Consider the following 12,683-nt stretch of genomic DNA (forward strand, 5'->3'; position numbering starts at 1 on the left):
TAAGATATCATCTAGCTATCTCAGCCTCCTTACTGGATTTTGTATGTTTATTTTAGCTGATTGGATCAATCAATCAGTGGTTAAGTTTTCTAGAATTTTACTGTTCATTAGAATTTACTAAGTAAATTCTAATTTACTAGAATGTTCTAGATAGGTGGCAAATATATATTTTATCTGACCTATCATAATGAAAAAATTTTTTTATTGTCTAAAGTTTTACATATGTCTCCTTTTTCCCCATTTGACCCCCTCCCCCATCCCTTCCCAGCCCAGGCAAGCCCCCACCGCCCCAGTGTCTGTGTCCATTGGTTATGCTAATATGCATGCATACAAGTCCTTTGGTTGCTCTCTAACCCCCCCCCCCGCCATTTGTCTCTAGATTGATCTATTCTTGTTCATCAAATTATGTTGATCATTATATCCCACATATGAGTGAGATCATGTGATATTTATCTTTCTCCGTCTGGCTTATTTCGCTTAGCATAATGCTCTCCATTTCTATCCATGCTGTTGCAAATGGTAAAAGTGCCTTCTTTTTATGGCAGCATAGTATTCCATTGTGTAGATGTACCGCAGTTTTTTAATCCACTCATCTGCTGATGGGCACTTAGGCTGTTTCCAAATCTTAGCTATTGTAAATTGTGCTGCTATGAACATGGGGTGCATATATCCTTTCTGATTGGTGTTTCTGAAAATATTTTTCATTTTTTTCAGTTCACTTAGCCTGGGAGTATAGGTATTAAATAATTAGAATAGCCAAGATTGCAGTTGCTAGCTTTTCCATCTCTACTTAGTCTCCTTTACTGACTTCTCTCTAGTCTAGGTGCTACTTAAACATGCCTGTTTCCCCAAAATTTTGTCCTCGGTCCCTTTATCAGCTTACATCCTCATACGAAGAGAATTCCCATGCTTCTGTGGTAGGCAGCGAGAGAGGCATGAGCAGAGCAAGGATGATGGACCAGGCACGAAGGTCACCAGGGTGGAAAGCCCCTGGCGCCCAGCAGTGGGTGGAACTGGGCAAACAAGGACCTCACCCCCAACGTAACCTTTCCTCCCCTTAGCATATTGCTGGTCAGCGGTGCCCTCCCCTGACCTTTCCTCCCCTGGCATGTTGCTAGTCATGTGGGTTAGACCCCCTTAGAGGGGGAATGAAAAGGGAGCTAAAGAATAGCCCTTAAGCATTAAGCCCCCAGGGCAATGAGGTTGTGACCCACATCAATGCATCTAGGCCTCAGGTGTGTTTCAGCTCAGGGCCCAGAAAAGCAGCAAAACCAGACAAGCCTGACCTCAGGACCAGCTTCAGTGACTAAGGACCCCTGCCCTGGTGCTGACCAATCCGTGGAGACCGAGATCCTGAAAGGACACGCCTGGAAAACTGATACATAGTCTATGGAGATGTTCCCCTGGGACCTCTCCTAAAATATCCACCCTTCAAACCATTAGGATGGAGGACCCAGCGCTCTCCCTCCCAGGAGCACACCCACACCTTTCCCATTCCCCTCTCCTTCTTCTCCCTTTCTTCCCCTTCCTCCCTCTCCCATCCCCCTGCAGGCATATTACCATTACCTTCCTCTCTCCTAAGCTCCAAGGCCTCTTCTTTTGCCTCTGTAACTTGTTTCCTGAGCCCATTTCTCCTACCACTCACTTCTACCTCTGTGACTTTCTTTTTTTTTAATTTAATAAATCTTTATTGTTCAGATTATTACAATTGTTTCTCCTTTTTCCCCCCATAGCTCCCCTCCACCTGGTTCCCACCCCACCTTCTGCCCTTACCTCCCTCCCACTGTCCTCATCCATAGGTGTACGATTTTTGTCCAGTCTCTTCCCGTACCCCCCACACCCCTTTCCCCCTGAGAAGTAGCAATCAACTCCCATTCTATGCCCCTGATTCTATTATATTCACCAGTTTATTCCTCAGATTTTTAATTCACTTGATTTTTAGATTCACTTGTTGATAGATATGTATTTGTTGTTCATAATTTTTATCTTTACTTTTTTCTTCTTCTTCCTCTTCTTAAAGAATACCTTTCAGCATTTCATATAATACTGGTTTGGTGGTGATGAACTCCTTTAGCTTTTTGTCTGTGAAGCTCTTTATCTGACCTTCAATTCTGAATGATAGCTTTGCTGGGTAGAGTAATCTTGGTTGTAGGTTCTTGCTATTCATCACTTTGAATATTTCTTGCCACTCCCATCTGGCCTGCATAGTTTCTGTTGAGAAATCAGCTGACAATCGTATGGGTGCTCCCTTGTAGGTAATTAACTGTTTTTCTCTTGCTGCTTTTAATATTCTGTCTTTTGCCCTTGGCATTTTAATTATGATGTGGTCCTCTTTGGATTCCTTTTGTTTTGGGTTCTGTGCGCTTCCTGGACTTGTAAGTCTATTTCTTTCACCAGGTGGGGGAAGTTTTCTGTCATTATTTCTTCAAGTAGGTTTTCAGTATCTTGCCCTCTCTCTTCTTCTGGCACCCCCATAATTCGGATGTTGGTATGCTTGAAGTTGTCCCAGAGGCTTCTTACACTATCTTCAAATTTTTGGATTCTTTTTTCTTTTTGCTTTCCCGGTTGAGTGTTTTTTGCTTCTTGCTATTTCAAATCTTTGACTTGATTCTTGCGTTCCTCTAGTCTGCTGTTGGGTCTCTGTATAATATTTTTTATTTCAGTCAGTGTATGTTTAATTTCTAGTTGGTCCCTTTTCATATCCTTGAGGGTCTCGTAGAATTTATCGGTCTTTTCTAGGATATTTTTGGAAAACCTCATAACCATGGTTTTGAACTCTATATCCAGTTGTTTGCTTTCCTCCATTTCTTTCGTTTGTGATCTGTTTCTTTGTCTCCGCATTTTTGCTGCTTCTCTGAGTTGATAGAGTGGCCTTGTGTGCTAGGTGTCCTATATGGGCCAGTGGGTCAGCCTCCCAGTTACCTGAGGTGGACACTCTTGGTGCACCCCTTTGTGGGCTGGGTGCACAGTCTTCTTGTGGTTAAGCCTTGATTGCTGTTGGTATCACTGGGAGGAATTGACCTCCAGGACAATTGGCTGTGAGGACCCGTTGTGTCTATAATGGAAGAACTGCTGCGCTGGAGACATGCTTAGGGGGCAGGACTTGCTTCAGTGGGGCTTTGGTGCTCACTGAGTCTGCCTCTTGAAGCAAGTATTTGGGCATCTGTTGCATATCAGGTACTTCTCTAGGTCTGATACAGAAGACATGATCCCCGACCTCAAGGAGCTCACAGAGTCTACAGAGCAATGTCTCTACTTGGCATTTAAAGTCTTTCAAATCTTGGCCCAACCTACCTTTCTTTCACTCATTATCTCTCTCATGCCTCCTCCTATGCTGTGCTCCCCATGGCTCCCCGTCCCTGAATGCTGGCACCATTTTGGGGCTCATCCCATCTGGTTTCCAGATGACCTAATAAATTCATAATCCCTTACCACTTTGGCCTCGTGCGTTCCCCCTTTGGCGACCCTAACAGCATCCTCATGGCAATAGCTCACTAATGTACAGAGAATAAATAAAGGTAAGATAATCCACAATTCACATGACAAATAAATCGCTGAGTATCAGTTTATCGTGCATACCAAGTTCTAACTCAAAGCCTCCCCAGGAGTGAACAAAACAGTGTCTGGGTCAGGCTTCCAGACATAAGAGCAGACAGTGCAGAGGCTCTGCAGTGAGAACGTGCCTGGTGAGTTCCAGCCCAGAGGGGTGTGAGGCCAGGGCAGCTGGCGCAGAGTGGACCAGTGGGGGTTGGTCAGGGAGGTACTGGTGATGATGTAACTGGACAACCAAGGGGTCCAGGCTACCTGTCACTACTCCAGCCAATTAAGCAGGGACAGGGTTGAATCATATATGAGCGTTGATTCCAATAATACCCGCAGTATGGAGAGCAGCAGGTCATCCACACAAATCTGCTCTGCCTCTCCCCATAAGCCAGCTGTTTAAATTATGTAGAAGGACAAAGATTATGTGGGAAAGTAAGAATTACAGGCATAGGAAAGTAAGCACAGGATAATCATCATGCAAGTTGCAAAGGGGTGAGGAGGGGAGGTGGGGAGGGAGGAGTTTGCAGGAGGGTGGGCACCTCTGGGCACCCCGGGACCAGACTACAGGTAACAGGGGCTTGGGATTGTAAAGAAAAGGTGCCTCCTGGACTTGATTGTTTCAGCCATGAGGTTGTAAATCTTTCCGTGATGGTAGGCAGTTCTCGGAAGGAGATTGGACTGCATTTCGATGTTAGCTCTCATGTCCCAGGGTGTACAACTCTCAGCCAGGTTAGAATGTGCTTTCTCTAATCAGAGCAGAACCATCATGGTTAACAGAACAGGATTAATATTTCTTATAGTTTCTAATATTCTATTTCTGCCTCTAACATTCACCCCTGCTTTTCCTATCATCTCATAGCTATGAGATTAGCTTTAGATGAAAAATCTCATCCTGCTGGACTGCGTTTGCTTTTTGTCTTGAAAGCAGTTCCCAGGGATGGAATACAGCGAATGCAGGATCTTGGGAGATGGTTTTCCTAATTTGTTGAATGTTGTTTTCTATCAATTGAGAATTGTCAGAAAGATTAAAACAGCACATTCCTTTAAATTCCTCACAAGTGTGGTTATGCCGCAATAATAAATAATCTGCTGCTGCCTGATTCTCTAGAACTGCCTCCCTGACCTGGCTCAGCTCTTGCTTTACCCCCTGTATAGTCCTGGTGTGGCATTCAGGGCTTTCACCACGCTACAAGCCAGCCAGGCCACTTCTACAGGAAGGGAGCCAGCCTACCATGATCAGCATAACAAACATGGCTAAAGCAGTATGTTCAGCAGGGCTCCACAGGAGGGCATTGTCATTGCAGGCCAGTGCCACGGCCATGAGTTTGGTTCAGACCCTGTGATGTTTCTGAGAGATAAAGACAGTCAGTCGTCCTAAGAAACAGGCCCCCGCACCCCCGCCGCCAGTGCTGTTAGCGGGGATATATGAATAAACACCCCACATATCAGAAACCAAACAGCCAACAGCTTAGTATGTCCATTAATATAAAGGGGGGTGTGTGTGTGAAATTACCAGAACAATTCATATTGTAGTTATTAGATACTGAAAGACAATAACTAGAACACCCAGTAAAAGTCAGACATTTGCCACTGGGAACTACTGCCGCAACCTTTAGAGCAGTGTTTCTCAACCTTTCTAATGCCGCGACCCTTTAATACAGTTCCTCATGTTGTGGTGACCCCCAACCATAAAATTATTTTCGTTGCTACTTCATAACTGTAATTTTGCTACTGTTAATGAATCGTAATGTAAATATCTGTGTTTTCCGATGGTCTTAGGCCTTACAGCAGCGGTTCTCAACCTGTGGGTCTTAGGCAACCCTGCTAGCGGTTCTCAACCTGTGGGTCTTAGGCAACCCTGCTAGCGGTTCTCAACCTGTGGATCTTAGGCAACCCTGCTAGCGGTTCTCAACCTGTGGGTCACGACTGTAAGGCCTAAGACCATCGGAAAACACAGATATTTACATTACGATTCATAACAGTAGCAAAATTACAGTTATGAAGTAGCAACGAAAATAATTTTATGGTTGGGGGTCACCACAACATGAGGAACTGTATTAAAGGGTCGCGGCATTAGAAAGGTTGAGAACCACTGCTTAGAGAAAACATCCCTGCATCCTTTTCCCAGACAGTGGGTCCCAGTATGTGACTTTCTTCCCAAAATGAATGGAATAATCTATATATATATATATATATATATATATATATATATATATATATATAAAAGGCTAAGTGACTGACTGTATGGAAGTCCGACCGTCCAACCAACCGACCAGCTGGTACATATGACACGCACTGGCAATTTAAAAATAAACATTGACTCGCGCATGCACAATACATATAAAGCTCTCACTGGCACCAATCACATGCATGTGTTTCGATCTATCATTATCGATCGTGAATTTGGTTGACACTTCTATTATAGAGAAAGGGCGAATAGCGATATTAAAATATTTCTTCTAATTAATTTCCTTTCAATGTGCATGAATCCGTGCACCGGGTCACAATAGGTGTCCCAACTCCGACGAGGCAAAATGTGAAGATCTGTTCCGCACAGGTTCCTCCACTGCCAGCTTCAGAGCAGTTGAGTGATGAGAAGCATGTCTCAGGGTCCCATCCATTTCTCCCCTGGTTGGCCCCTCGTCCTTGCTCTGCCCATGTCTGTCTAACTGCCCACCACATCCCCCAGGGGCTTGGCTCTGAATTCTCTCAGAGAAAAGCGGTGCACTGTCACTTCTGTAGCTGCTTCAAGCTGAGGAGGGTTGAAATTTTCTTTCAGAGCCAAGAGATCCTTGCTCTCTGCCAGAGGGACGATGAGGCCTGGGCACAGAAGGAGGTGGCAATGGTGTCTAGAGGTGGTATTCTCTGAGTCTTAGTAGGGCTTGTAACCTAGTGGAGACAAACTTTGTTACAAATGTTAGTATTATTAGGGTAAAAGCTAGAGATAAATTCAGGATCCAGTTCAATTCACAGGTGAAAACAAAGTTTTGAGTTTAATATTCACAACTGTGTGTTATAGAGTCTACTGAAACATAATTTCCCCCCTAAAATCACCCTCATTTTTATTAAGGAGACAAATTAAGACCAATTTATATTCTGTATTAAGTCTAGTTTTAATTTGGCCTGATTGTTTGCATGAACACAATAAGAATAGCAACTGATCATATAAGCTTTTTTTTTTTTTTAATCGCTTTGCTGGCATCTCATGATTGAGCTTTAATTGGCTCCCCAGGGTGAAGAAGCTGAGCCACCTAATTGCCACCAGGTTTTCCTGCAATTCCTGTAGACTTAGGCAAATTCCTCACATTCTTGAGGTTCCCAAAATGTCTTGGGGTTCTTCCCTTGCCATGTCTTAGGAAAGCAACCTTCGTTCCTTACCTGGAAAGACTGCCATGAACCACTGACCAAGTAAGGTACCAGGCTATTTCTCCAAGGTGCTCTTATTGGCTTCAAAGTCAGTCTGCATTCCTTAAAGCTTTCTGGTAACATCCAGAGTCAGAGCATGTCTCTTTCAGACATGATATTCCAGTCATAGTCTTGGTTAATAAAACCACAATTGGAAACTGGTCTTATTGAATTCATAAAAAGAAAGTATTGCCATGACTCACTTATTAAGAATTGCCAAAGTCTGGAGGGGTAGGTAGGGTAGGGAGAAAAATAGATAATTTACCAAATAGCTTTAAGAAAAGTAACAAGTTTCCTTATGTCTGAAAAACAAAAATTAAAAATCAGGAATACTCTCAACAAAAGTACAAAAACTATATAATTATTTGTAGTTCATTCAGTCCCATATTTTTTGTTTCTCCTGATTTTTCCTGCCAGTACTTCTATAGACCCAGATACTCTATAGAGTTCTAATAATTTTCATCCAGTTTGAAGAGGATGATCTGAAAATGTCAGAGTCCTTTCCATGGATCCCTCAGAAGACGTAACATTTTCCCAAATGCATTATGACAAAACAGTGACTGTCTCTAAATAAGAAATTTAAAAGGACACGGTTATGGATTTTATTAAAATGCAAATTACATGGAATCTTGTCCTTTCTGCAAAACACAATATTCCAGAATAACAATTAGAGCATATCAGAATCTATTTTAATAATGTGTATATAAGTAGAATATAGTTATTATTTATTTATGTGACAAAGTTTCCCATGTACCTTAAGCAGAAAATTTTCTTCATAAAGAGAGAAAACAAATTCTTGAGGCATTCCAATGTCAAAAAAAAGTTTCTTAAAATTCAAACCCTGGGAAGGTTGTCAAACTTTTTTGACCAAAAGATTATATATCATCATTATTATTATGAAACAGTATTAGACTATTTATTTATTCAAAGTGACAAAAGGGTATTAAACACAAATATAGGCTAGCAAAACTTCAGTTCCCACAATTAAGAACATCACCTTTTATAAGTAATTAAGTACCTGATTAATATAACATAATATATAACAATTTCAATAATTTATAGAACTTTTGCTTCCTGTGCAAAATCTGGAAAAATTTTCTGCTTAAGGTACATGGGAAACTTTGTCAAATAAATAAATACTAACTATATCTATTTACATGCACATTATTAAAATAGATTCTGATATGCTCTAATTGTTATTCCAGAATATTATGTTTTGCAGAAAGGACAAGATTCCATGTAATTTGCATTTTTTCCCTTTTAACAGACTAGAAAAGACTTAACAAATTCTGCATTAGCTTACTTTAAATTCATTTATCTAATTAAATTTATTATTCAGATTACCTATAATTTCTTTTTAAAATTTCTCTTCACAGCCCTCCCATAACTTTCACAAAGCTTCTTACCCATTCAGAAATAACCAGCTTTAGAACTCGGTTTCTTTTTCCTTCCAAATGCGTCTCCCTGCCTCATGCTTTCTATTACCAAAACTACACAACTGCTTTCCAATTGGTTAGATTCTTAACTCTTAGAAACCAATTTTTAAGTGATCACCAAAAATTAAGCAGTTATCATTCTTTAAGATTGGCAAATACATTACACTTTTGAGAGACATATTTCTATTATAAAATATTCACTAAGTTTCAAGTGTATTTTCTAGCTTTTCTGTAATAAATGTCAAAGTGGGCAAACTCAGATTAATATTTCAGTATCCATTTATTTAAAAATACCTAGCTATTTAATAATTTCTACAGAAGGACTCCAAGGTTTTAAGTTACCAAGACCTTTACTTTGTATTTTCTTTACATCTCTGGAGTGGCCCCTGCCCAAGGGCACTTCTGCAGCTGGGGGGAGGGGGAGGGTTAGCAGGTTTACATCCAGTATTTTTCTCTCTGAATAGACTGAAACAACATGAAATCTTGTATATAAGAAGAAATATTATCCTCTTTCAAAACAGAAACAAAACACCCCCTAAAGTAAATAAATGAGTACTCCCCAAGGAAGGACTGGGACATTAGCCTTAGAACCTTACTTTACACTAACCCAGCACAGCAAATGACCTTTGCTTCTGCGTGGCACAAAGTCCAAACAGCAGAGACAGAGGATTCCCTGTGTTCATAAAACAGAAAAGAGTAAAATAAACTAAGTCCCCAAAAGATAAGAAAGCAAGCAAAGAACATCTTTAACCAAAGTTACATTACAGACAGACCAAACTCTCACTAGCTAAGCATTTCAGGCATCTGATGCCTTGAGAAGGAGAGCAGGGAGGGTCCCCAAGATTAAGAACTCTTGGCAGCTGCTGGGAAGTTCCTGCAGTCAATGCTATGGGGTCAGCCTGCTACAAGCAGCTGCCCCCCCAACCCCCTGCAGAGTGGGATATGCCCCATCTTTAAACAATTAAACCAAACAACAAAGAGACACAAAACAATGATCAACAGACACTCTTATATATGATATTTATAGGTGCGCACAACCCACAGACAGGAGCTTCACACCATGTGTTCCCAAACACTAATCTCTTGTTCCCAGTTGAGGATATTTAAGAGTGAGGCCAAGCCGTATTGCAATAAAACACCCTTTTCCTTTTTTTTTTTTTCCCCATTGGTGGATAAGCGTAAGTAGCCCAATCTTTTGGGATCAGGCCACCAGCACCCATCATTGAACAATGTAAGCAAGCTTACAGGCAAAGTTACATCAGGCAAAAACCACCCTAATATACTAGTACAATGTTTACAACTGTGATAAAACCCACAGACAAGAGCTTCACACCATTCTCCTTGTCTGTCCAGCCACAGAAACCTCAGGATGCCCTGCGTTTAAAAAACCACCAAAGCAGAACAATGTCTCTCATCCCAGAGTGGATCAGACTAAGGGCGAGGAGACCAGGCAAGGACCTCTGGAGGTCCCTTGCCACCAGTTCTTGATCAGGCTCACCCAGTAAATGCACGCCTTTAGCGCAGACGAGAGGCAGCAAATGCTTCTTGGGCCATATAAACACGCTGATTTCTCCTCCTGCACCCTGGGACCAGATTACAGGCAGTAGGGGCTGGGGGTTGTAATGAACAGATGCCTCCTGGACTAGACTGTTTTGGCCACGAGGTTGTAAATCTTCCCATAATGACAGGCAGTTCTCTGAAGGAGGATGGACTGCATTCTGATGGAGCTCCCAGGTCTAAGGAAGTACAACTCTCAGTGAGGGTAGAATGTGCTTTCTCTACTCAGAACAGAACCATCATGGTTAACAGATGATTAAAATCCTATATAATAAAACCCTAATATGCAAATCGACTGAACAGTGGGAACAACAAGTCACTATGATGCACACTGACCACTAGGGGGCAGACGCTCAACACAGGATCTTCCCCCGGTGGTTAGTGCGCTCCGGCAGGGGGAGTGCCGCTCAGCCAGAAGCCAGGCTCACAGGTGGTGAGCGCAGCGGTGGTGGTGGGCGCCTCTCCTGCCTCCGCTGTAGACAGACATCCCCCAAGGCGTCCCGGACTGAGAGAGGGCGCAGACTGGGCTGAGGGACCCCCCTCCCCACCAGGGCACGAAATTTTGTGCACTGGGCCTCTAGTTTATTATAATTATAGTTTCCAATATTCTACTTCTGCCCCTAACAATGTGAGGGTGGGTAGGGGTCTGTAGCACTTCATGAAGGGGCTTGAAAAGTCAGGGGGAGGGGATTGACCCTGGCTTACTAGGCAGAGAGACAGCAGCAAGGTCAAGGTGATCCGGGAGGTTGGTTGGAAGTCGACTATCTAGCAGAGAGCGGGGCGGGTGGGAGCAGGGTGCTAGCTGTGGTGGTGGTGGCCAGGGATCAGGTTTTGTAGCAGCGAGAGCCCATGGGCTTGCTGATGGGTTGGCTATGGAGTATGAGAGGAAAAGTGGGGGTAACTCCTAGGTCTCTGGCAAAAGGAAAGCTATAATTATTAACTGAGAGGTAAACTGCGTTCCTTACTTAAGTCCAAGATCACATGGGATTGTATTGAGGTACAATGAAACTCTAGAGGGCAAGGACGGTGTAAGAATCAGCCTTGGGTAGGTTATGCCCAATACAGGTGGTACTGTGGAAGAGCTGCATCTCACTGTATATCCATTAAGTGGTTGGCGTAGAAAACATTTTACAGCCAAATCTGTCCCCTTTTTTTAACCAGTTTAATTTTTTTTTAGTCTTTATTGTTGTATTATAGATGTCCCCCCTTTTTACCCCTTGCCCCCACCTCCACCCCCTAGCTCCTGCCCTGCTCCAGGTCTTCACTATCCTATTGTCTGTGTCTTTGGGTTAGGCATGTATGCAAACAAAACCTTCGTTAGTCTCTTTCTGCCCCTTCCCTCCGAGATTCACCAGTCCGGTCTACGTTTCCATGCCTCTGGTCCTATTTTATTCATTGTTTTATTGTGCTCATTAGATTCCGTCCCTTCTTGTCTGGTCAGGGATAGAGAGATAGGAAACAATATGAAGAGCTATGCAGGCAAAACTCAGTCACAGGCCCATAACTCTTCATTACCGACTAGGGCAACACAGCTTTTATTTTTGAAAAAATTATTATTTTTCATAATAACTACTTTTGTACTCATTATCGTGATTCGGTATTATATATGATGAATATTTGGTTCTAAGAAACAGAACTGCTGATGCAAAGAATGTGTACATTCTTGTTGAGCTGCTTAATAAATAACTATTTGATGATCATTCTGCAGTGTGTTTAAGGGGCAATTCTTCGGTTGCCTTAGAGAGTTCATTGGCATCTTAAAAATGGATGTAATTATAAGGGGTGGCCAAAATGTATCAATTAGCCTGACACTATGGTCTTTTCCACCGATCTATAAATTTCCAATTTCCTTCACCATCTTAACGGCGGTAAATCACCCTGAACAAGACCATTCTTTTGCACAACAGCCTCCTTATTAGCTGAGATCAATTGAGACTAGAAAATGAAAAATATACCAGATGTTGAGAACTCTTTATGAAACCACATTTCTGGGATGAGTATGGAATGAAGATTAATGTGTTATTTTTCAGCTTCTACATCATTGATTTAAAAATTTATTCTCTATATCTTATGCTGGATTAAGCACTGATATATATTTGGAGGGTTTGCTTGCATGCAAATATTATCTTTTTCCTACTGAAGTTATGTATTAATAGAAGGGAATGATACATTTCAAATGTATCTTGCTGTGCATACCACATGCATTTCTGAAAGTACTAAACATTACATTTGGGAAAACTGATTCCTTTTTCCGTTGAATTATAAATTAATGATTAAACCACTTGTTTCCATTTCTGATTGGTTTTCATTTGCTCTACAGATAAAATACAAGATCCTTACTGGCACATCGTGTGGACCCTGGACTCTGTCTGCCTTTGGAGATGTCTCATACCACTCTGCTCTGCCTCCAAGCCCCGCTGTCCTGGCTTCCTTTGAACCATAAGACTTCAGACTCAAGACTTTGGTATATGTTGTCTAAAACTTAAATTCGCTAACACTCCACGCTTTATTTTTCCCCTTCACATAACACGTATAATACGTTACTTCCTTAATTCACTGTCTGTCTTCCCCCAACTAGAAAGTAGGCTCCCCAAAAATGCATGGGCTGCCCTGGCCGGGTGGCTCCGTTGGTGGGAACTTTGTCCCATACACCAAAAGGTTGCAGGCGAGTATGGAAGGCAACCAATCCATGTTTCTCTCTCTCTCCCTTCCTCCTTCTCTAAAATCAGTAAAAACATATCC

Source organism: Plecotus auritus, assembly GCF_963455305.1.
Source record: "Plecotus auritus genome assembly, chromosome: 11".
Taxonomy (NCBI): Eukaryota; Metazoa; Chordata; class Mammalia; order Chiroptera; family Vespertilionidae; genus Plecotus; species Plecotus auritus.